The sequence below is a fragment of the Neophocaena asiaeorientalis genome, unplaced genomic scaffold (assembly GCF_003031525.2).
Source record: "Neophocaena asiaeorientalis asiaeorientalis breed wild unplaced genomic scaffold, Neophocaena_asiaeorientalis_V1.1 scaffold327, whole genome shotgun sequence".
Lineage (NCBI taxonomy): Eukaryota > Metazoa > Chordata > Mammalia > Artiodactyla > Phocoenidae > Neophocaena > Neophocaena asiaeorientalis.
The window spans coordinates 6,387,467-6,410,843 of NW_020174560.1; the positions used below are offsets into that span (position 1 = coordinate 6,387,467).

The window sequence follows — 23,377 nt, forward strand, 5'->3', positions numbered from 1 at the left end:
GAGGAGGACCGGGGGACCCAAAAAAAAAAAAAAAAAAAAAAAAAAAAAAAAAGCCTGGCAATGGAATGCGCATATCAATCGAATACCTGGGAGGAAACAGCTAAATACAATATAATGGATATAATACATACATATATTAAGTTTAGAGAGGAGAGACTACTCTTTGGAAACCTGAACTTTTTAGGAAAATAAAGCAGCGAAAGCAACTTTTATACCTGCTGTACCCAGCTCAGACTTGCATAGGGAGTCTCCCTAAGTCTGATGGCATCTTCAGTGTCTGCTGTGAGGAAGGAATTTTGGTTCCCCCAGTAGCAGTTCCACGGAAGGACTGGCAATGGCCGGAGTTTGCTTCTTACACCAGCCGATCGAATGCATGAGGAATTCCTTAGGGGAAAACAGCTAAACGTAATTTAAGTTGAAACTGTTAATTCAATGAACCCAAATGGCAGGAATTGGTGGCTATTACCCTGAGGAATCGAGCACAGCATACAGAATCTTGGTGAGCGTGAGTAGGTGTCGGGCTTGAGAAGAGGGCCACGCCATTCAGAGGGCCTGGGTTTCTTTTCTGAAGAATCTGCCTCTTCTTTCTATTTATTTCCTCTCCCTCCCTCCCTCCCTCTCTCCTTCCTTTATTTCTTGGATCAAACACTAAGTATATACACAGCTCCATGACCCTATCTTTGTTGCTCTAAGAATGACATCTTAGGCTCCCCTCCCAAACAGCCCCCATTCAGTACACATTTGCTGAGTTCCTGCTGTAGATCAGACATGATTCTAAGCACCAGAGAATCCCAGATGGAAAGATCAAGTCCCATCCCTGAAGAAGTACAGTAACAGATGAGGGGGGACGATGAAACAGATGGGGGGGACGATGGAGGTAGAGTTGAGATACTGGCCATGGGAACCACTGAGCTTACTGAGGGGTGAAGGACAAGGCTGTACAAAGGTGCTGCCACTTGAGGGGGCTCCTGAAGGAGGAGCAGGTGGCATCTGGCGGATGGGAGGGAAGAGGAGGTGAGGCGAGGGGACATCCCAGGGACCGGCAGGAGCAAAGGCAAAGGGGCATGAGACGGGGGTCAGGGAACGACAAGCCAATCTGGCCTGTTCAGAATCCAGGTCCCACGTGGGGGAGGCATTAGGCGTGTGGGTGGAGAGACTCGAGGTCAGAGAGGATCGCTGGAGCTCACTGGCCTGTAATCCTGGGGCTGTTATTAACCAGCGACACTGTGCTACCCCTCCCATGGGCTTCTCTGCTCTGAGGTGAGAGCACAGGCACCAAGGCTGAGGGTCAGGTTCGCAGTTGTTCTTCAGGCTCTCCTGGGCCTCGCTACAGGGAGTGCAGGCTGAGATGGGCAGGGGTGCAGAAGGGCACGCCACTGGAATGTTTGGGAGAGGATTAAAGGCATTCTCTAAGCAAACAGTTGCTCAGATGGGTGAAGGGGAGCTCCAACATCAGACAAATGCGGTGCTTGCTAAGAGCATTCAAATCTGGAATTCCCTCTGGTGGCTGAAATGAACGTCTCTAACAAAGGCAACCTGGACAAGCCGGATCTGTAAAGAGCATTATGTACTCCCTGGGTACGATTTATTGGCCCAGAATATCAGGTTAGCGAGCTCAAATAATTAAACATCAGGCCAGCTGCTTTAGGCAATTAGGTAACATTTTTCATTTAGGAGACCACACAACAGAGAGGAGAGAATCGAGAGATAAGACCTGCGTTTTGATTTACGGAGTCTCTGCTGCAGATAGAGCCCAGCTTTTTGGAATCCTTCAGGCAATTACTATTTCAGGCTTGGCAAGAAATGGAGGCTGAAAGTAACTATTGGGCTTGTCTTGGCAAGACTCAAAGTCACTGTAGTTGTACGGTTGTCCCGGGCAGCGGCGGAGGGGAAAGTCAGTGGCAAGAAGAAGCCAGGAACCGTAGGGCCATTAGGAGGGCTGTTGCAGGCTGGGAGCTCAGGGGAGGCCAAATCTAGCCTCCCACAACACGTTCTTAGAGAGGGAATGTGGTCAGATGGAGAAGGCCCAGCCCTGCTAGTCGGGACCCTGTGGTTCCCTTTCTGGCATCTGCTCTTGTCAGTTCTGTGGGTACTGCTGACACTCCCTGCCTTAGCATCCTCTCCTGTAAAAGAAGAGGAGGGCTGAGCGCACTTGTGTTTCGGGGGGGGAGAAGGAAAGAAGTGCGACTGGCAGGTTGCCCAATGGTGCTGGCTTGGGACACTTGGAGGGGGAGGGGCGGGGGTGGATGCAGACATCAGAAGACCTAGACTTTAATCTCCTCTCAACCCCTCACCTCGCTGGCAAAGAGACTTTGCTCAAGTCACTTCCCCTGTCTGGACCTCAGTTTCCACAGCATTAAGCCCAGCAGCTGGATTCGACGACACTCCTTGTTCTCACAGGCTACTCTTCTAAGACGCCAAAGAAGATAAATGGCTGGGCTGAAGGCATGCAAGTTTTTCTCTGAATGGAAAAGAGAAAAGGCCTGTGTGCTCCAGCTGACGTTCCCCACAAAATCCTGGAGCCAACGCTAAATATGGGGCGGGGAGCGCGGGGCCGTCTGAGGAGACAGTGGGCCCGCGTGTGGTCACTGGAGACACTGGACTGAAACGTCTCTTGCGCGAGCTCTTCCACTTAATTGGGAGCTTGCCTTTCCAGTTGTATATTTTTATCCTGCACCCTGGAACCCAAACCATGAGGTCTGCTGCCAAGGGCTGCTTCTTGTTTAATCATTAACTGCCTCGGCCCCGCCGAGCTCTACCCCAGCCGGAAAGGCCGCCTCCAGAGGCCGCACCTCCTCGGCAAGCGGGACTCGAGGGAGGATGCAGCGCTGGACCAGAATCCCAGCTCTGTCCTGCAGCTCTGGAAGTAAACCCCCTACACTGTCTGGCCCACACAAATCCCAGTTCAGCCGGGCCTCTCCGGTGGGGTTATTCTGGTAACAAAATGCTGGATATCAGCAATTCTTTTCTACTCTTACCCACTCTCAGCAAGGAGCCAACTGGGCTATTCCTTAGGCTCCACTTTCCGTGTCTGAAATGTGGTTGAAAACTAATATTCCAGATGTTTCCTCATATTTTAAGTGGAACCACAGATTACGCTTCCTGCAGGAAGGCAGTGTGGCACGGTGGAAGGAGGACAGGCTTTGGAGTCAGACAGGCATCTGAATTGGGGCTCTGGCCTCTAGAGCTGTACGGCCCTGAGAACCTCTCGATTCTTTGAACCTCAGTTCCCTCTTAATATGGAAATAACAGGATTCCTGTCGACTCGGTGGCAACCTCCATGAGCACAAAGGCTTGTCTGATTTGTTCATCATTACGTAGTCTATGCCTCACACAGAGTAGGTTTCTCGATTAGTACATAGCAAGTCTGTGATTAAAAACCTCACAGGATTTGGAGGAACCCAACAGGATTAAAGATATGAAGTGCCTAACCTAGTACCTGGGCTTGGAAAGTGCTTATTCACTAGTCTGCAGTGCCTGGAGACATATTCCTTCTACTGAGTGAAGTGGATGCTCAAAGAAGAAGACAAGTCCTTGGTTATGCTCATCGAAGTAATAATGAAGAGGCCGCCTTCCCTTGTGGGAGAAAAGACAGGCACTTAGAAGCCCGTAGATTTGGGGATCTTTTGCTAAAGTTCACTCTCTGGCCATGGAAAAAGGAGCCAATCTGATGCAAAGCCACTGATGTCACGGATGGCGGTAGGAAGGCATCGGTAATACCAATGGCTTCCTGGCCTTAGGGTCTTCCAAGGAGATTCACACAGGCATGGAAACCAGATTTTCAAGGGCCCTGGGTACACTAGACTATTGTTCCAGGACAGAAACGACTCAGAACAAAATGATGAGTGGGATTTTCCTTGCATTGGCCACAATACATATGTTTGTTCAAGAAAAAAAAGTTGGAGTGAGAAGACATGAACGTCTGCTGCTAAAGAAAAGCCTGTTTGTGCCAGTCACAGTGGTGAGATTGTTCAGGGAGTTCATCTTGAAAGTCCAATTACCCCAACAGCATGGCCAAGGTCAGTGCCATTTTGGGGTGTGGCAACACTCCAGCCTCTTCAGTATCAGATGTGAATTACACAGGGTATCTGCCTTGTGGGAGAACTGGCATCCGCTAGACGGTCCAGCCCATCTGGCTGATACCACGGTTCTCCTTGCTCCATTCCGTTTCCTTGGACAGACCTGTCTAATGGATATGCCACAGATTCTGTAACACGTAGGATCCTGGACTGGGATTTGGAGCTACTGTTCCTAGGGGGTAAATCAGGGAGAACTCTCCCAAGGGCCAGCACCTCTTAATGACGACCCAGGGCTCACATTTAAGGAGCAAGAGATCAAAAGATCCTCCAGGGCTTCCCTGGTGGCACAGTGGTTGAGAGTCCGCCTGCCGATGCAGGGGACACGGGTTCGTGCCCCGGTCCCGGCAGATCCCGCATGCCACGGAGCGGCTGGGCCCGTGAGCCATGGCCGCTGAGCCTGCGCGTCCGGAGCCTGTGCTCTGCAACGGGAGGGGCCCCAACAGTGAGAGGCCCGCGTATCGCAAAAAAAAAAAAAAAAAAAAAAGAAAAAGGTCCTCCGGCTTCATTTCTAACTGCCAGAAACCACGTCAGTTTGGAGAAATACAAGTCTCAGGAGGTTGAGATGTGAAATGACCTATGTGCCCTAACAGCTGACTTAAAAATGTATCTTTTCAATACAGGATGCCAAGGTCCCTTCTGCCCTATATTTCAGGGGGATTTAAAAGCAACAATTTACCTACAAATTCTCCAAGCAGCCTAGGAATTAGCATACGGTGACTTCTTCAAATAGCGGATAATGTGTCCTGATGTGGATTTAAAAAACAAATATCTAAAATTTTCACAGACCAAACAGTTTGAATAGAGATCTCAAATTTGATCACTGAAGAATGTAATTCTATTAACCAGAGGAAGATCCGTTCTCAGAGAGGTGCCACCACATAGAATCTCCAGTCTCTGAGGGGTTAGTTATAAAATTTCCCCAAAGAAAGTTAATTTTAAATCAATGTCATAAGATAAATCTGTATGTGCTGATATGGAAAGCAAGTTAGGCTCTCTGTAGAGTAGGAGCTTAAAGAAGAAAAAAAGGATAGGTATACATATATCACATTTATATACATTCACACAAAATATGTGAAAATAGTAATAACAGCTAATAATTACATACAGCATTTACTGTCAGGCAGTATTTTCTGTGTGGTGGGCAGGCAGTATTTTAAGTGTTCTACACGTATTAACTCACTGAATCCTCACAACAACCCTCGGATGTAGGTATACTATTTTATGGATGAAGAAATGAGGCCCAGAGAGGTTAAGTAACTTGCCCAAGGTGACACAGCTAGTAAGAGGCAGAGCTGGGAACTGAAGTCAGAGCAGACTGCTCCAGAGCCCATGTTCTAATCCACTGAACTGCCACTAACATCCTGGAAGATCCTCAGAAGCCATCTGGAACACAGCCTTCCCTCTTCTGCATTCTACCTTCCTGCCAGCTGCCGCCCCAAACACACACAGGTCAACAGAATCGGGAGTCCTTTTTCTCTCACAGTATTTGCCACTAGAATGATCTGTTTATACAGAACAAGACGGGATGCTCTCGGAGGGCAGGGCGTGGAGGCAGGATCCTTATTATGTCTCTCACACCTCTAACTTTTTGTTGATAGCTTGGTTCGGTACCTGGGCTCAGGGGAAATACTGGTTTCTGAGAGATGGTTCACATGCGGGCCAGCGAGAGAGATTTGGGAGTTCTTTCAATGGTCTCTAATTTCTGATTATTCAAAAGACCCATCAAAACAGAGATGGATGAGTGGGTCAAAGAGATGGGAGCCCAATACATATATGCATAACAGGGAAGAAGGGCTGGAAATCTGGAAGCTGGGAGAAAGAAGAAACGTGATCTCTTTTGGTCCATCCACCCGGCAAACCTCTGGCAATCCCCACTGATAACTGAGAGCCAGGACCATGTTCATTAACCCCCGAATTCTTATATTTATTACTATGAACCATATGGACGGCAATGACTAATTCCCACCACATGGCTGGGATTCGGCTTCCTTACTAAGGAAACAAAAGGTGGTAGCCTAAATGCTGTAGGTTTTTATAAGGAAAACTGCATTAAGCATAAGCCTTTCCTTTAACTTTATACCTTCGTCTTGAACCACCAACGTTCTCATTTGCCATTGTTCACGGCTTCCTTTTACAAATTGCCATTCGACCTCATGAGCTGCTTCTTACAAGGGCGTGTAGATACATGGGAGCCTCCTGGTCTCCCTCTTGTCATCCCGTCCTTCCTCCTTAACCCATGAACCCATAAACAGGCCACTGCTTTCCCACAGAAGCTACTTCACAATCCAAAAGTGCCTGGGTCACCTCTCCAGCTCCAGACGTTGCTCAGTGTGCCTCACATATGGGTTTTCCTTGGGAAGAAGGATGCAGCTCAGGGAGAGGAGGCAAAGCCTATCTGAGATGGGACTCGTTTTTTCTCAGGGAGAACAAACACACGAAAATGTTCTTTCATGCTATGATGAAGCTGGGATGCAGAGGGGTAACTGAGGCAGGGAAGGGTCGGGGCCACACTGGCCACGCCACGGCCCATCTGACACCCACTTCAGGTCCACTGATGCCCCTGTAAGTGGCTCCCTGCTATGTCTCCTACAAAAGGGCAATTTGGGGAGTAATGCTCTAGAGTGTAGTACCCCCGAGTTCTCCCCACACCAGTTCCCTCAAAAAATTTCTATTACCTCTACCTAATCCCTCATTATCAGAGAATGAATGGGAAGGAAAAAGGAGGCTCTAGATATCTCTTCCATCTTGAAAAATTTGAGATGTTTGCAAATCGGTGGAGAATTATCTAATTCCCCTATAAACATTCTCACACAGGCTAAAGTTCTTTCTTTCCCCCCATTACTAAACCCAGGGCTGAAAGGAACATTACTCCTTGTGGGGAAAAATATTAACCCTTGTTTGGGGCAAGCATCATGGAACCCAAAAGGAAACAGGATTACGTGCTTAAAACACTCAGAGGATGGGACAGATAGGTCCTCAGCATCTCTGCCGGAGGAGTCCATGTAGCCGGATGGAGGGGACACATATAATACTCCCCCAACCTACTCATACTTTGGTACGTAAACTTTATAAGTACAATGTTGCCAGATTCCGGTGCATAAAAAAGTAGCTGAAAAAACTCAAACCATAAATAATGCCAAGTAATAAAGGAGGTGAATGTTTCTGTTATTAGATTCTTTCATTGTATAAATCTGTTTAATAAGCTGGCTAGGAATCACTGATAGAAAACAGACTCAGTATGGTGTTACAGACCAACCCGTTCCAAAAGGCCAGCACGGGAACTCGTGCCAAGTTATATTTTTCTGTTCTTAACCAATGCAACTTAAAATGTAATTGTTGTTTCCTTGTTCAAAAATGGAAAATGTCTTATGAGGCTGTGTTTGGAGGGAGCAGATGGCACGCGTGCGTCGTGTCACACACACAGTGCTGGCTCCCCACCCCCCCAAGAATACTCAGCATTTGAAAGCACTTTACCGTATTTATAGATCGTGCTGCCTTTTGTCTTACTCACCGAGAGGGACTGGGGTCTGTGTATAACTCCTACTTTTTAGAGTCCTATTTCTCAACATTTATATGTGTGTGTTTAGAAAAAATCCCTCCAAATATCCTCCTTTTGACCCAAGAACCATGGCAACCACTCTGGCTAAAGAAATTCACTGAACACTGAAGGGGGTGGGATGGGATGCGGGTGGTAGATAGAATGGAGGTCTCTGAGGTCACATTCATCTTCCAACACGATGGTTTCTAACGGCTTGATGTTTTTCTGGGGTTGGTTACTATCATCGCGATGGGCTGTAAAATGAAATGTTATAAACTAGCTGAGGGCTTGAGGGGAAATATTTGCCAAATGGCATAGACGACAACACCGGGAGTCCCCACGCACTCAGCCATGTTCACAGGGCTTGGCCACTTGTACCCCCTCCACCGCTGGCCTGTCTACTTTCTGACCCTCATTCCCAGGTCCCTTTTCAGGAGGCCCACATACAGCTAACTAGATAAAACAGAAGGTAATTGGATGAAATAGGTATTTATCTGCCCCACTTAATTAGTGTTTGGAAAATTTAAGTCTCAACAGTACAAAGGTACATCATTTGAAGACGCTCATAAAACTGTGTTACATTTGTAACTCTGTATCGGATGTTTTGCTGTTAATTTTACACAGGTCATATGGAAGTGCCTAAAGAAGGTGTTCCCAGCAGTTAAAGTTAGAGTTAAACACTTTTAATTTGGTTATTTCCCAATGAGTTGGCCATTACGTTCTTAGTCAGGAATGTAACTCCTTCTAGAACACTGTTTACGTGGGAAACAGTAATTCAATGTAGAGCACTCGGACTGGAAATTAGCTAGAGCCTTCTCTGTAGTTTCTGGGATTTATATAGTTCTTTTTGTTCTGAACACTATTTGGTGGGGGGTGGCAAATCCCATTGAGAAAGATTGGGATTATTGCTGTTTTACACAGGTAGATGCCAAACACAGAAAATAAAGTTTAAAGGGGCCACTTAGTAATGTACAACATGACAACTGTAGTTAACAACGCTGTATCGTGTATTTGAAAGTTGATGGAAGAGTAGACCTTAAGAGTTCTCATACACGAGAGAGAGTCATGGACATATACACACTAACAAACGTAGTAAGGTAGATAGCTAGGGGGAAGCAGCCGCAAGGCACAGGGATATTAGCTCGGTGCTTTGTGACAGCCTGGAGGGGTGGGATGGGGAGAGTGGGAGGGAGGGAGACGCAAGAGGGAAGACATATGGGAACATATGTATATGTATAGCTGATTCACTTTGTTATAAAGCAGAAACTAACACACCATTGTAAAGCAATTATACCCCAATAAAGATGTTTAAAAAAAAAAAAAAAAGAGTTCTCATACAAGAAAAAAAAATTGTAACTATGTGAGGTGATGGATGTTAACGTGTATCAAATCTTTATGTTGTACACCTTAAACTTATACAATGTTATGTGTCAATTATATTGCAATAAAACTGGAAAAAAAACGAAAGGGGATGCTCGCATGTTGGCTGGAGGCTAAAGAAAGATAATTCCATGCCTATTGTGCTTACAGTGTGGGAAATGCAATGGGAAAAAGAAAGGGTGGGTACGATGCTCCTCTGAGATTACTCTCAAAGAACCTGAGTCAAACTCTAGTAAATGCTAGTGACAGTAAGGGGAAAATGGGGAAAATGACAGGTAGTATTCACGGTTCTCCAAAGAGCAAACTAAAAACGGACAGAAAAATTTCCTTCCGGGAATAGTCCCAGAGGAATTACGTGGCTGAGGAAGACTGGAGTGTATTCTTCAGACAGATGGGAACCAACATTAGGTGCCAACCCAAGCCCAACAGTAGGCTGGGCTCTTAGCTTCATCCCTCCTTTTCTAATTCTGTGGCTCATGGGGAAGAAAAACCACAAGGACTCAGCAGAAATGACTCTCTGACGAACACTGTCAGACCTTTGAGAAAATCACAGAAGCTGAGGAAACTGGCCCAGAAGCTCTGATGCCAAATTGGCCAAGAGACCCAGAGCTGTTCCTAGAAAGATCTGACGCCAGGAAATAGCAGACTTAGAAATAACCATTCTACTTAAGCCTGGGGAAAAATCCAAAGTTCCGTTACGGAACGATTAATGAAAGTGAAGATCTACGGGCTTATTTTCCAAGAAATGTTTTAAAGAAAAGAGCTTCTTGAATTATCTTTGAAAATTAATACTTGGTGATACTGATTATGTTCTACTTCTCAAGGTGAGTTTTGTTTTCATTTGAAGACAAAGCAAAGCCTGCTCATCTCTAATAGCTAAATATAAGGCTGAAGTCTGGCTCCTATACAGTTATAACCAAACCACTATTACAGTGCCAAAGTACTTTGACTGTGAGCAAAGTGTCCACAAGGACGTTAAAAAAGCACATCCGACAAACAGAAAGTTCCATGTACACTTTAACCTCATGGGATCTTTACAGCTCAGGGGCAGAGACTCTAAGGGTTCTGTCCAAGATCACACAGCTCCCAAGAAGAGAAACCAGGGCCAGGACCTGAGTGTACCTCCTTTTTTATACCACACTGCTTTCCCACATATAGGATTTGGGGCTTTATAATGCTCTCACCAACTGTTTGAAAACTGGAAACACATACTAGGGTGTTTGAATCAAAAGCCACCCAATGACGTGGAATTGGAAGTTAAGCCTCAGGGCCAAGTTAAGTGAAACAAGAGAAAACACACATAGAGCTCAGAGATTATGGCGTTCTCATTACACAACAACCTCCGTCTGGCGGGAGTGAGACAGGGAAAGTAACAACAAAGGCAGCCATCATTGTTGATCACCTGCTATGTGCTAGTGACTCGTCAAAGCATATAACATATATTTACTCACTTAATCCTTATCGCAATTCAGTGTGTACGCATGTTCAACAGAGGAGGAGGGGTTTAAGGAACTTGCTCAATTTTCCACTGTTACGTGGCAAACAATGGATTTGAACCCAGGCTTGTCAATCTTTCAGAGACCATGCCGTTCCTACAATGCCAGGCTTTTTTCTGGTTGGGCTCAGCACTGCTTTTGGCTCACGGCCCCCCTTCACGGTATGTGACTGGCGCTCCACTGCATTCTCCATTCCTCACTCTATAGTGAGTGCAAAGGCAAGTGTTAACCCAACTGAGCAGCCGAGTCAGAGTTCAACGGATGCGTCATTTTCCTGGGATCATCTGGCAACCCCAAGAGATGCCTCCTCATTCACTAAGGCCAGTATCCCACCTGTAGAGGAGTAGGGCTCTATAAACACGGCAATCCTCCTAAGAAAGGTCACACATACCTGTCACTTTGATCCTAACGTGAATAAAAACTTTAGAAAAGGATTGGGAAGGAAAATAGAATTTGAGGGTATTAAGCAATTGGAAGAGGCATGTTGGAAGTTCAATACCCTATGGAAGTGACTTCCCGTGCCTGGGACATTGAGGTGTATGTACAGAGTTCTGTAAAAGCCCCAGAGGAGATGCCCACTCTCTCCCTCTCCCTCACTCCCTTCCTTCCACGGGGAGACAGGATCAGACGAGGAAGTGACATATGTCCTGAGTTTCACAGTATGACTGAGAATGGAAAAAGCAAAAGTGAGAGAGGCCTCCTAGGCAGCAAACAGTAGGACTCACATGGGGAGCCATAAGAATTCAGGTGCCACTGAAACGTAAAATTCAAGGCAGGAAGTGGTCGGAGCCGTGGATGTAGAGGCAGGCAGAAGCCAGAGCAAGGAAAGGCTCTGCAGACGATGCTAAGAGCCGCTGTGGGCAAACAGGGAGCCTCAGACAGACCTCAGGCAGGACAGTGACAAGGTCAGAGCAGCAGTGTCACAGGACAGATAAATGGAAGCCAAAGCGAAGGTAGGAAGAGCAGACAATGACAATACCGAGGAAATAACCAGGAGGTGGTAATAGGAATGAAAAGGAGAAAGGACAAATTAGAGAAATTTTAGGGAAAAAGAAAATCAGCAGGAATTGGTGATTTATTTGTGTGGAGAAGGAGGCAGCAGTGAGGATGACCCCATATATTTCTAGTTCTGTTGACATGATGGGTGGTGGGGCTACCAGCCCCGACTGGAAAATAATGACAATGGTACTGTTGGAAGTGGAGCAGGGGTAGGACGGGTTAGGCTAGGAGAATGATGCCCAGCCTTCATCCAGCCAGCCAACAAGTATTACGGAATACCTCTTGAGTGCCGGGCACAGAACTCGGGGCTGGGATCACAGAGATGACTTTTCAACCGCGACTGTTCAGGAGCTTACCATCCAGAAGGGAGTCAGGAATGTTAGCAGAAAACTAAGGCACGTTGTGATACATGCTCAATACAGACGGAACAAAAGAGGATAGGGAAACACGGATTCCACCTCAATCCACGCAGAGCCAGAGACGGGCGGCGGAAAAAGGGAAGCACCGTCCCGTACCTGGGCCCTCTTCCTGCGGGCTGGTCACTCCCCATTGCCCCCATACCCCTAAAACGAAGTCAAGGACAGAAATGAGAAATGACAGCAGGAGGAGAAAGCACCCAAGTCCAATTAACAACAGGTGGTAAGGCTGTCAGTTCAAATCACTGTCCTGGAAGCCAAGCAGAGTTGGGGCTGAATCAGACCAGGGCTAGATCAGAATTCAAACTCTATAGAAGCCTACGGCACCGATCACTCAGTGAAGCCCATGTGTTCCTTCTCACACACTGTACGTTTCTCTGGCAGCTCAGAAGTTCCGGGCGGCTGCTGTGTGCCCACACACAGGCGCTTGTTTACATTTTTCCCCCCACTCTCATGCATGAGGGACTATTTCTTTCCTTTTTTATTTTTAGGCCTCCTGCAGCAGTGTGTGCCTCTGCGTCCCCATACATTCTTTTCATTCTGTCTCAATAAGATGATATTCAAATACTATTTGAAAAATCAATAATATCCCCTGCTTTGCTGTATCAGTAGAGCTGTTCAGCACACAGGACGGTGGCTACGGTGCTTACGAATCCATCTCTGAGGTCCCACTGCTGGACCAGCCTTTGCCTTTAATGACCCACCTGAAAAGCAGGCTGGGAACTCATCACAAGCTGGGCTTCCTCAACATCCTTTGCACTGAATATCCTAGAACACAGATGGTTAGATGACACTGGAAGGGGCCTTAAAGATGGTCTCCCTCAAAGCCCCGAGTGCACAGATGAGAAAACTGGGAAATGATCTACAGCCTAGATCCCGAGTCTACAGTCAGAACTATTCCATTTCACTGTCTTTCTCTACAGTGTTTGAACTACTACAGGATTCTCTTAGATAAAAACACACCCAGGGGCCATAGCTGATCCTGAAAGTGAAGGGTCATATAAAGTAACGTCTTTTCTCTCCAAGTTGGAAAAAGAAATACAAGAATTCTGGAATTCTGTCACTTACCAGTGTAACCTAAACTCTCTCTATATTAGTTTTCTTCACAGTAAAATGGGAGTAACAATGACATGGACTTTCTGGGTCTGTTTATGTGTGGAACCTAATTTATGGCACAAATGAACCTATCTACAAAACAGAAACAGACACAGAGAACAGACTTGTGGTTGCCAAGGCGGCGGGGGTGGGTGGAGGGAGAGGAACGGACTGGGAGCTTGGGGTTAGTAGATGGAAACTATTACATGTAGAATGGGTAAACAAGAAGGTCCTACTGTACAGCACAGGGAACTACATCCAATCTCCCAGGATAAACCATAATGGAAAAGAATATAAAAAAAGAATGTGTACATGTGTATAACTGAGTCACTTTGCTGTATAGCAGAAATTAGCACATTGTAAATCAACTATACTTTGATTTAAAAATATTAAATTAAATGAAGTGTAAGAAACTCTGTACCTTTATTTCTACTTTTCAATTCATAATAAAGAGGATATTCCATTCCTCAAGAGTCTAAAAATGACCATACTAAAAAAAAAAAAAGAAAAAAGAAACAACCCAGAAAAATTTGCATTTCATTATTGGAATGGTGTGGTTAGCATGTTGAAGATTCTATTAGATGGTACCAATTTTCACATTAAGTGGACATGAGTTATTGCTGAATACTTGAAGCTATCTCTGGAGAATAAGACATCATAGCCACATAAATGGTAAAGTCAGATCCCACGGCGTGTCTTGATGTGACATTAAAAGACAAGATGAGAAAAGTCAAGGTATGCACCAGAGAGGACGGAAGAAGCATAGGAGTGGGGGAGGGGAAGCGTCTGGCTCTTTCTCCTGTCAGGGTGGGATGGGGCAGGGGTAATGAGCTGATTGCGCAGAGGATCTCAAATTTTTCTTAGCATGAGCTGACAGAAATAACCTTTCCTCAGCAAGACACTAGGTCTTTACAGAATGGTAATAAGAGTCCAAGGTGGCGCTGGAGTCCAAGGAGTCACCTAATTCGAGGGATGATCTAGCTTCTTTTTCATTTATCCCTTAAAAACCCCTTATATGAAAATATGAAATTACAATACACAAATTTGTGCGAGGGGGTAGAAAGGGAGCAGATTTTTCACACTGCAAAAGACTGATTTCTTTCTGATGAAAGGTCTTTTAAATTTTAATCCCATCCAGAGGTTACCAACGTGGGGTCCACAGGTCCCCAAGGGATCCATGGTTAACATTCAGGTGGTCTGTGGAGCTGGAAGGAAAAAAAGTTCCACCTATATTTTCAGTAACCTCTAACTGAAATTTAGCACTTACATTAATTATGAATGTAGGCAGCAAACATTAGTAGCGCCTACGACTGTCGTCAACAGAAATCACATTTTTATGGCACATTACTATTATTGCAATTTACACAAAGGATTGGGAAACTTTTTCTGTAAAGAACCAGATGCCCGATATTTTAGACTTTGAGGGCTATATGATCTCTCTCCAGCTGTTTGACTCTGCTATTGCAGCATGAAAGCAGGCAGAGGTGACATGTAAATGAATGAGCATAGCTGTGTTGCAATAAAACTTTATTTACAAAAACAGTCTGTGGGCTGTAGTTTGCTAATCCCTGGTGTACACACATTATGACTTTATAGTAGCGATTAGTTCTGGTTATTTAGTATGCTAAAATATAAGTATTACTATATCATAAATGTGTAGGCATATAAAATATGTTAATAATTATGTTGCTATACATTTTATGCATTGAAAAATATCCTGTGAAGGGGTCCACAGGCTTTACTAAATTACCAATAGTCCATGGCAGAAAGATTTAGATGCCTTGTCGTAGATATATGTGCTTGCTGACAAATGACTGCTGGGCAGACTAGAGGTACTGGGGAAGAGGAATGCTGGAGGAACAAAGTCAGCGTGGTAGAAGACACTGTCAACTTGAAGCTAATCAGATATGAACTAAAAACCTCCCTGGTCTTTCCACGGTAGGTGATGAGAAAAAAAGGAATGATTTTCAGTGACTACATAAAGTGATTTCCACTTTCTGTACATTTCTTCTATCTCAGTTTAAGAAGCACTCACGGACTTCCCTGGTGGCGCAGTGGTTAAGAATCCACCTGCCAATGCAGGGGACATGGGTTCGAGCCCTGGTCCGGGAAGATCCTACATACCGCAGAGCAACTAAGCCACAACTACTGAGCCTGTGCTCTAAAGCCCACGAGCCACAACTACTGAGGCCACGTGCCACAACTACTGAAGCCCGCGTGCCTAGAGCCTGTGCTCCACAACAAGAGAAGCCACCGCAATGAGAAGCCCGTGCACCGCAACAAAGAGCGGCCCCCGCTCGCCACAACTAGAGAAAGCCCACACAAAGCAACGAAGACCCAATGCAACCAAAAATAAAATAAATAAATTTATAAGAAAAAAAAAAAAGAAGCACTCACTATTCCCATCTTGCCTCCCCACGCCATCACTTCTTGCTGCCATGAATTTTTCTGAAGAGTTTACAGTGAAAATCTGTTCCTTAAGCACAATGGGTTTATACACCTCAAGTTGAAACTTGCTTTCTGATGATTTCTTTCCTCAAATGTCACCAGAACAAATACCTTCTGGATATTAGGGAGCAAGTGTTCTCTTAAGCGTTTTTTTTGGCCATGCAGCATGGCTCGTGGAATTCCCAGACCAGGGATCCAACCCCAGCTCTGGCGGTGAGAGCACCGACTCCTAACCACTGGAGCACTAGGGAATTCCCTAGAATTTTTGATTTAGAAACTTGAGGTTGAAGGGACAGGGAAGCTGAAGGGAAAAAGGGGACAAGAGGACAAGGCCTCTCTGTGCCTGGTCAAGGTCAAAGCTCTAGCAAAATATCCTTAGAGTCTCAGAACAGTGAAACCGACTGGGAATACACATGGCAAGTTACATACTTCTCATAAAAGACAGGCTGTTTTGTCCTTCAAGTATAAGCCGTATTTACTTCTAATAATGCAACAGCAAAATATAATGTGAGTAGAAAGCACCTTCTGCTTAGTACTGTACTAAACAGCTCTGGGTTACATTTACAATTTTAATAAACTGATTTGTCAAAACTGTCAGAATCAAGGGAGATCATCTGGATACCAGATGAACAAAAATATCTGTAATTATAAGCTGTCCATTTTTCTCTTTCATCTTCTATATACGTATCTGTGAGCAGCTACATATTTTCATGCACATACATACACATAAATTTTAAATCATTTTTAAAAACCTGTCATAATAGAATTCAGGAGAGTAGAAAATACAGTTCTCCTGGGAGAGCAATGGGACTTGAAGGCTGAGCTACACTCCCCATTTTAGGACTAACATCCTTTTGCTGAACTATTCTGTCAGAGCCCAAACATTTCAGTTTCATTACCACCTGGATTGTTCCTCATCCTTCCTGAGCACTCACTGTGTGACCACACGCAAGTAACTAAGCCTCTCTGGCTCTCTGATACCTGAATGTGAAATAAACATTTTGATAGATGTTAACTGCCCTACAAAAGTGGCATGAGTACTAATGAGATTCTTTTGGTAAAGAAGCCCAAACCCTCTGAAGAGTGCTATGAAATTGCCATGAATTTGTTATGACATAATTAATTCATACAGACACTTAACCCAAGTTAAATCAGAATCCCATCTTTTGCCATGTGAGTGTTAAATTATATGTGACTACTGGGCTTCCCTGGTGGCACAGTGGTTAAGAATCCACCTGCCAATGCAGGGGACACGGGTGCGAGCCGTAGTCCGGGAAGATCCCACATGCCGTGGAGCAACTAAGCCCGTGCACCACAACTACTGAGCCTGCGCTCTAGAGCCCTCGAGACACAACTACTGAGCCCACGTGACACAACTACTGAAGCCCGCATACCTAGAACCCATGCTCCGCAACGGGAGAAGCCACCACAATGAGAAGCCCACGCACCGCAATGAAGAGTAGCCCCTACTCGCCGCAACTAGAGAAAGCCTGCGCACAGCAACGAAGACCCAACGCACCCCAAAAAAATTAAAACTAAATAAATAAAATTATATGTGACTACTCTCAACTGGAAGGTAGCCCGTATTTGAGGGCACTGAAATCTCTATTCCCATAGGAGGGGTGAGATGGATGAGTGGAAAGATGGAGGGATGCAGCCTGAGACACAAAAATTGAAGGAGCCTGAGTGCCATCCCCTGTGGGGGCTTGGATCTGACTCCCTTTTGGAAGTAGTTTGGAAAGACAGTGGGATAGTCATCAATGATCTTTTTCATCATTATTCTCGGGGCAGAGGATTTGAGCTGGAGAGTCAACTCACATGGAGAACGAAGTTGCTGAAAAGAGCCAGTGTTAACAGGGACAGAAAGATCAGGACATTTGGGAGAGCTTCCACATATTACAGCTCAACTTCCTTTTCATTTTAGTTTGCTTTTATTTGAAGATCAATAAGGAATGCAGCCTCTAGATGAGGCCAGCTAGGAAGCTGACTTTTTTAGGGAGAGGGACGCATGGATAGTGGATTTTTAAACGTGACATTCTAAATCACCCCTGCTGGGTTAAGGACTACAGTGAGTGTCTCTGTGGCAATTTTCCAGCCTTGCTACACACCAGGCACAGAAAGTGCTGGGAAGTACCATTTACTGAAGTATTTTGCTGATGTCCATGCCTGTGTCTTTGGTGAGTGAGAAGAATGTGTCATTCTAAGCAAGACTTGTGGCCTTTCCAAATCAGAAATGGACACAGACATCGAATGCTAATGCTGGAAGGGACCCTAGAAACAAGCTGGGATACGATACTTAACTTTCTGAAGGCAAAGGCTAAGGTCCAGAGAGGGTGAGTGATGGGCTCGATGCTCTGCAGTGGGCTGCTGACGAAGCTGGAGACGGGGACCCGAGTCAGTCTCCAGCTGCTGGTCCAGCGCACGGGCAATGGCAAAACGTGAACCAATGGTCCTTCTCTGAAACTATTCTCTCTGGATTATTTAGAAACAGTCATTTTGAGGGCTGAAACACTTGACTATAGAGAAAAGTGGAATGTATTACCAACAATGGATAGAATAAAACATTTTTGAAAGCCTAGCCATCGGGCAGAAGTTTCTCAGAATGAACGCAAACATCTGTACTTTTTCTAGACCGCCTATTTTACCCTCTCCATCAGACTCAGGTCGCCTTGTTTTCTCTCTGTCCACCAACCCCTGGGGACCCACATCACACCGATCTTTCCGGCAAGAACACCTGGGCTTGGCTTTCTCTGTAGCCTTTGCTCCCTTGCCTATCCCTACAGGGGTCTAGGTCTCTGCCGACTGCTGCTTTAATCATTTGTTTGTTCGTTCGCTTAAACGTCTGGTCAAATTTTGGAAATAATCTCAACAGGAGGGTTTATGCTAACTTCTCTTGGATGTTGAGAGCTTCTACATGCCCCCTCTCCCCTTCCTCCCGCCCCAAGCCAATCACCAAGGGCAGTGAAACAGTCTGAGCCGAGAAAGAGAAAGTCAAGGAGTGTGACTTGCCCCTATTTCTCCTGGCTGTTTCTTAGGTTCCTTAAACTCAGTGTTACAAAGTACATGTATCTCCTCTCCTCCCTCCCCACCCTCAATCCCTATGAATGGTATTGCTTTCTACTCAGTTGCCCAACCAGACCTTGAGTATCACCCTGGACACTTCCCTCTTTATTACATCCTGGGCACAATACGGCGTTTAACCCTCAGAAAGCCCTCTAACTGCCTCTCACGCTTTGCATCTCCTCTCTACTCCCACTCCCACTACCTTACTTCAGGCATTCCTCTCTTATCACTTAGATTAATACAGTTATACTTGATGGTCTTCCTGGAGCCAGCCTCACCCCACTGGAATCCATTTTCCACACTGTAGTCAAAGTGGTTTTTCGGAAACACATATCTGATCATACTGCCTTGCTTAAGCTTCCACGGGAGCTCCCCAAAGCCTTCAGCCTCTCTACCGTGACACACCTCAACTCCTCATGTTCATTCTATTTCTCCCACCTCATCTCTCGTTTATGCCCTACGGCCTGGTCTTCCTGAACTAAATGAAGCTTATGCTCTGGCCTCTCTTGTCAATGGACTTTGTCCCTCTTCACTGCTGCATGGCTAATTCCAACTTGCTCTTCAAGACCTGGTTCAAGCAATCATTCCTCCAGAAAGCTTCCCCTGGCACCTGGTGGGTGCTTAATAAATTTGTTGAATAAATGAATAAACTGAACAGATGGTAGGAAGATGTTCTGGTAGATGCACCTCTCTCCTACAGAAGCACAGTAATAACTGCAGAGGGAAAGGAAGGAACGTAGGCTGGGGAATAAGAACTTTGGCTAAATGTGATGTCATTATCATGGCTGGGGCAGAAGCATCCTGTTTCAGGTACCTTTGTCAGAACTGCCTTCTCAAAAGTGAGATGGAATCCTAAGGAACAGTCTCTCCTTAGAAGACCTGGAACTTAGGACAGTAACATAACCGCCTGCCTTGGAAGCATTAGGAACCATCGAATCAGAGTGATCATGTTATTTGCCTTCACTGACTTTGCCAGCAATTGTCCTATTAAACTGTCATTAAGTCTAACTCAAGGTAACCACGAAGAACTTGGAGTATCCAAATGACCTCTGGGTCGAGGCTATATAATCTGATTGGGGGGATGAGGGAGTGGTGGAGGCAGATACGATGATGATACACATCTAGATTCTGTTTCCCTAGGAAATATTTTTGGGAACATTTTACTAAATAACATCAGCAAGACAAAACTCATGTTCAAAGAAGAAAGGGAAACTTTTCAGGACCCCCCTTGGGCCAGTGCAGGAGCCGTCTGAGCAACTGTTAGTGTTTAAAATTGTAATGATCTTTGGAAATTTCCAATGCAACAGACATCTCAGTAAGACTGGTCTTGACCTGAGTGGTAGCAGAAACAGGCTTTACCGTAAGCACGGAAAGAACTGGACAAAAGAACCTTCACCTGGGAGCCACTGCCTTGGCTCCTGGAGGAAACTCACAGAAAAGCAGCTCCCCCATGGCCTCAGAGACAGAGAGGCAGCTACTCTTCTAAAAGACACTCTCAGTCTGCCCTTGTGCCCTGGGGATAATGCTGGGCACGGTCTGTCTCGGAGATAGAGGTTCTCTAGCCCTTCGCTCCCCCCAGGAGCCAGACTGCTCTCTGGTAGAAGTCTCCATCACCAACACCTCCTTGCCGCCATCACCTGCTTGTTGTAAACCACTTCACTTGAGAATTCATTTTTAGGAAAGGAGAAAGGGGTTGCTGGCTAGGCTGCCTAGTAATCCGGCACGACCATTCCAGATGTTGTGACTCATTGAAAGGGAGTTCCTTGTCTGCATTGCCCATCTCAGGCAGCTTATTAGGGAGCGTGCCCTCCAAAGGTTTAGAGATAAGTCTCGGGGGAGCACATTCCCCGATCAAGACTTCATTACCCAGCAGGGGCTATTTAGAAGCTGGGCTTCTCAGCTTGTCTCCTCCATAAAGTGACACCAAGACCTTCCTGTCAGCCACAGTCTTGAGTAGTGATGTCATCAGAGGCTTTGGTCATGTGGGTGGAGGTGGTCTTGGTTTTCTAAATTAGTGAGGGGGCTAAATGCTTAACTGACCTGCCCTACTCATAGCACCACAGAAGCAGAGAGAACTGTCTTAGGGGCAAAGACCTCAAGGGTAAGAAACGAACCAGAAGTCTCAAGAGAAACTGTTTGTGAAAGACTGAGCTTATCCCCAAGCCCAGCTGTATCAAATGCAGGCTAGATCCCAGTGACGGCAGCTGGATGGAGCCTGGCAGAAAGGAAAGGAGCTGCCCAACTGCGTTTAAGTAACAACACTGTCTTGAAAAATCTGACAAATATAGGGACAGGAGAGATGGAGCAGAAGAGTTCCCAACGGGATCAGGCATCTCTGCCACTGAAGTCTCTGCCTGAAGTCTCTTCTATACATTTATTTCATCACTTTGGATTTCTCTATTTCTTTGCATCTCTGGGTATCCTTCAGTCTCCATTCTAAAACTCTGGAGGGGCTTCCCCGGTGGCACAGTGGTTAAGAATCCGCCTGTCACGGGTGTGAGCCCTGGTCCGGGAAGATCCTACGTGCCGCAGAGCAACTAAGCCCGTGTGCCACAACTACTGAGCCCGAGCTCTAGAGCCCGCGAGCCACAACTACTGAAGCCCGCGCGCCTAGAGCCTGTGCTCCGCAACAAGGGAAGCCACCGCAATAAGAGGCCCGCACACCGCAACCAAGAGTAGCCCCCGCTCGCCGCAACTAAAGAAAGCCCGCGCGCAGCAAGGAAGACCCAATGCAGCCAAAAATAAATAAATAAAATAAAATAAAATTCTGGAAGAGGATTTCTCAGACTCAGGCATTTCTGCCCACCAGTACCTGAAGGAGTACATTAAAACAGCCCTAGACAAAAGCTCTCTATTTCTTATCCCTCCTCAGGCTTCCTGAACTCATACTACCAGTGTGGAATTTTTTAATAACAAAAGGAATTCCAAATACCATGCTGTAGGTAGCATAACTCTGCTTGTTCCTTGTATGGCTTAATCAGATACTTAAAGATACTCAGGATGGGTGATTCTTCCTGGGCTGGTGAGAAGTTCTGTGCCCCTCAAATACAGAAGCAAAGGACCAGTGAGCATGGGGACATGACAGCGCTACTATCTAGCTGGGGGCCTGGAATAAAAACATAGGCTATTCCATTCCAGTCTCTTTTCAAACGTAATAAGTAACTCTTTTATGAGTTTAACTATAGTAGCTGGGCATCTCTTCTATACATTTATTTTCTTCCTTAATAACCACTTATGTTGGTGACTGCAAGATATAAGGATGAAAGGCTGTAATCTATCACTCAACTCCGTGGACTGCAAACACAATGTACCTTCTAGCAAAATGGGTTGCTACTTCCAGTAGCTCTCTTGAATCCTGCTGCACATAGTGGAATTTGAGCTTATGACCATACGTAGTTCCTCACCAGCATCTCACCAGCAACATGGTCTTTTCCTCACAGCATCTCACCAGCAACATGGTCTTTTCTCTTTCCTACTTGACCATTGCGGATCCCCGGTTACCTGGTAACTGCATGAGGGTTGTGACGATGTCTTAGAAATGCCCGATTTGAGTTATGACAGAATACAAAGACCTTGTTCTGTTTTTTTCTATAGGAGTTTTCTGAGTCCTAGTTTTCTGATCTTAAAAATGAGTCAGTCTGGGACTTCCCTGGTGGCACAGTGCTTATGAATCCACCTGCCAATGCAAGGGGCACAGGTTTGAGCCCTGGTCCAGGAAGATCCCACATGCCGCAGAGCAACTAAGCCCGTGCGCCACAACTACTGAGTCTGCGCTCTAGAGTCCGCGAGCCACAACTACTGAGGCCACGTGCCGCAACTACTGAGCCCGCGTGCTACAGCTACTACAGCCCGTGCGCCTAGAGCCTGTGCTCCGCGACAAGAGAAGCCACTGCAGTGAGAAGCCCGCGCACCGCAACGAAGACCCAACGCAGCCAAAAATAAATAAATAAATAAAATTAAAACAAAATATGAGTCAGTCACAGACATAGAAAACAAACTTACAGTTAACAGATACACACTATATAAAACAGATAAACAACAAGGTCCTACTGTATAGCACAGGGAACTATACTCAATATCTAATAATAACCTATAATGGAAAAGAATCTGAAAAAGAATATATATAGGTATATAACTGAATCACGTTGCTGTACACCGGAAACTAACACAACATTGTAAATCAATTATACTTCAGTAAAAAAAAAAGAAGTCATGAAGCTTCAATTAGCGGTTCTTAATTTGTTTGTCTCCATCTCAACATATCTGAGAGACATGCATATCTCAGAGGAAGAGAGGGAATGATTTTTAAATTGGGGTGAGGAAGGTAAGAAAGAAAAGTTACCAGATTGGAGGGGCAGGGGGATTTTCTCAAACTGTGAGATTTTCAGCTTAAAGGATTTCTAATATCCCTTCTCATTTTAAAACTTTGACTGCCTCCACATCCCCTAATTTTCTCTCCACTGGGTCCCCAATGAGGTGAGGGTCACATCTCTTTCAAAATTGCATCAGTAATATTTTTTGCTAACATACTAGTGATCCCTGAACTTGCCCACAAAACACGAGTTCAAAGAAACTCTTCTGGTTGCCAAATTTTAGCCGTAATTGACATTTACACTTTGAGAAATCTTTATCAAAAATCTTATTTAAAAATCTTATAAAAAAATCTTATACATATATCAAAAAATGCATCTGTCAAAAATAACTCCCCATAAATGATTTTTTCCTGGCGTATACACTCAAAGGTTATTGCTAAAGTTTATATGATTTAATTGGAGATTTTTAATCACCAATGGTTCAACTTTGCAAATATTCTGTATGTACTGATGAAAAACAGACATCCCGAGGCTGATTTTTAGAAATGAA

The 23,377-nt window shown here is 45.3% G+C and overlaps 1 protein-coding gene across 4 annotated transcripts in view; it reads right to left on the reverse strand.

Annotated features, from left to right (window-relative positions):
- The window catches only part of BCAS3 (BCAS3 microtubule associated cell migration factor), a 575,284-nt gene that overhangs the window by 66,767 nt on the left and 485,140 nt on the right, over nucleotides 1–23,377 (reverse strand). The gene's annotated exons all lie outside the window — the stretch shown is intronic.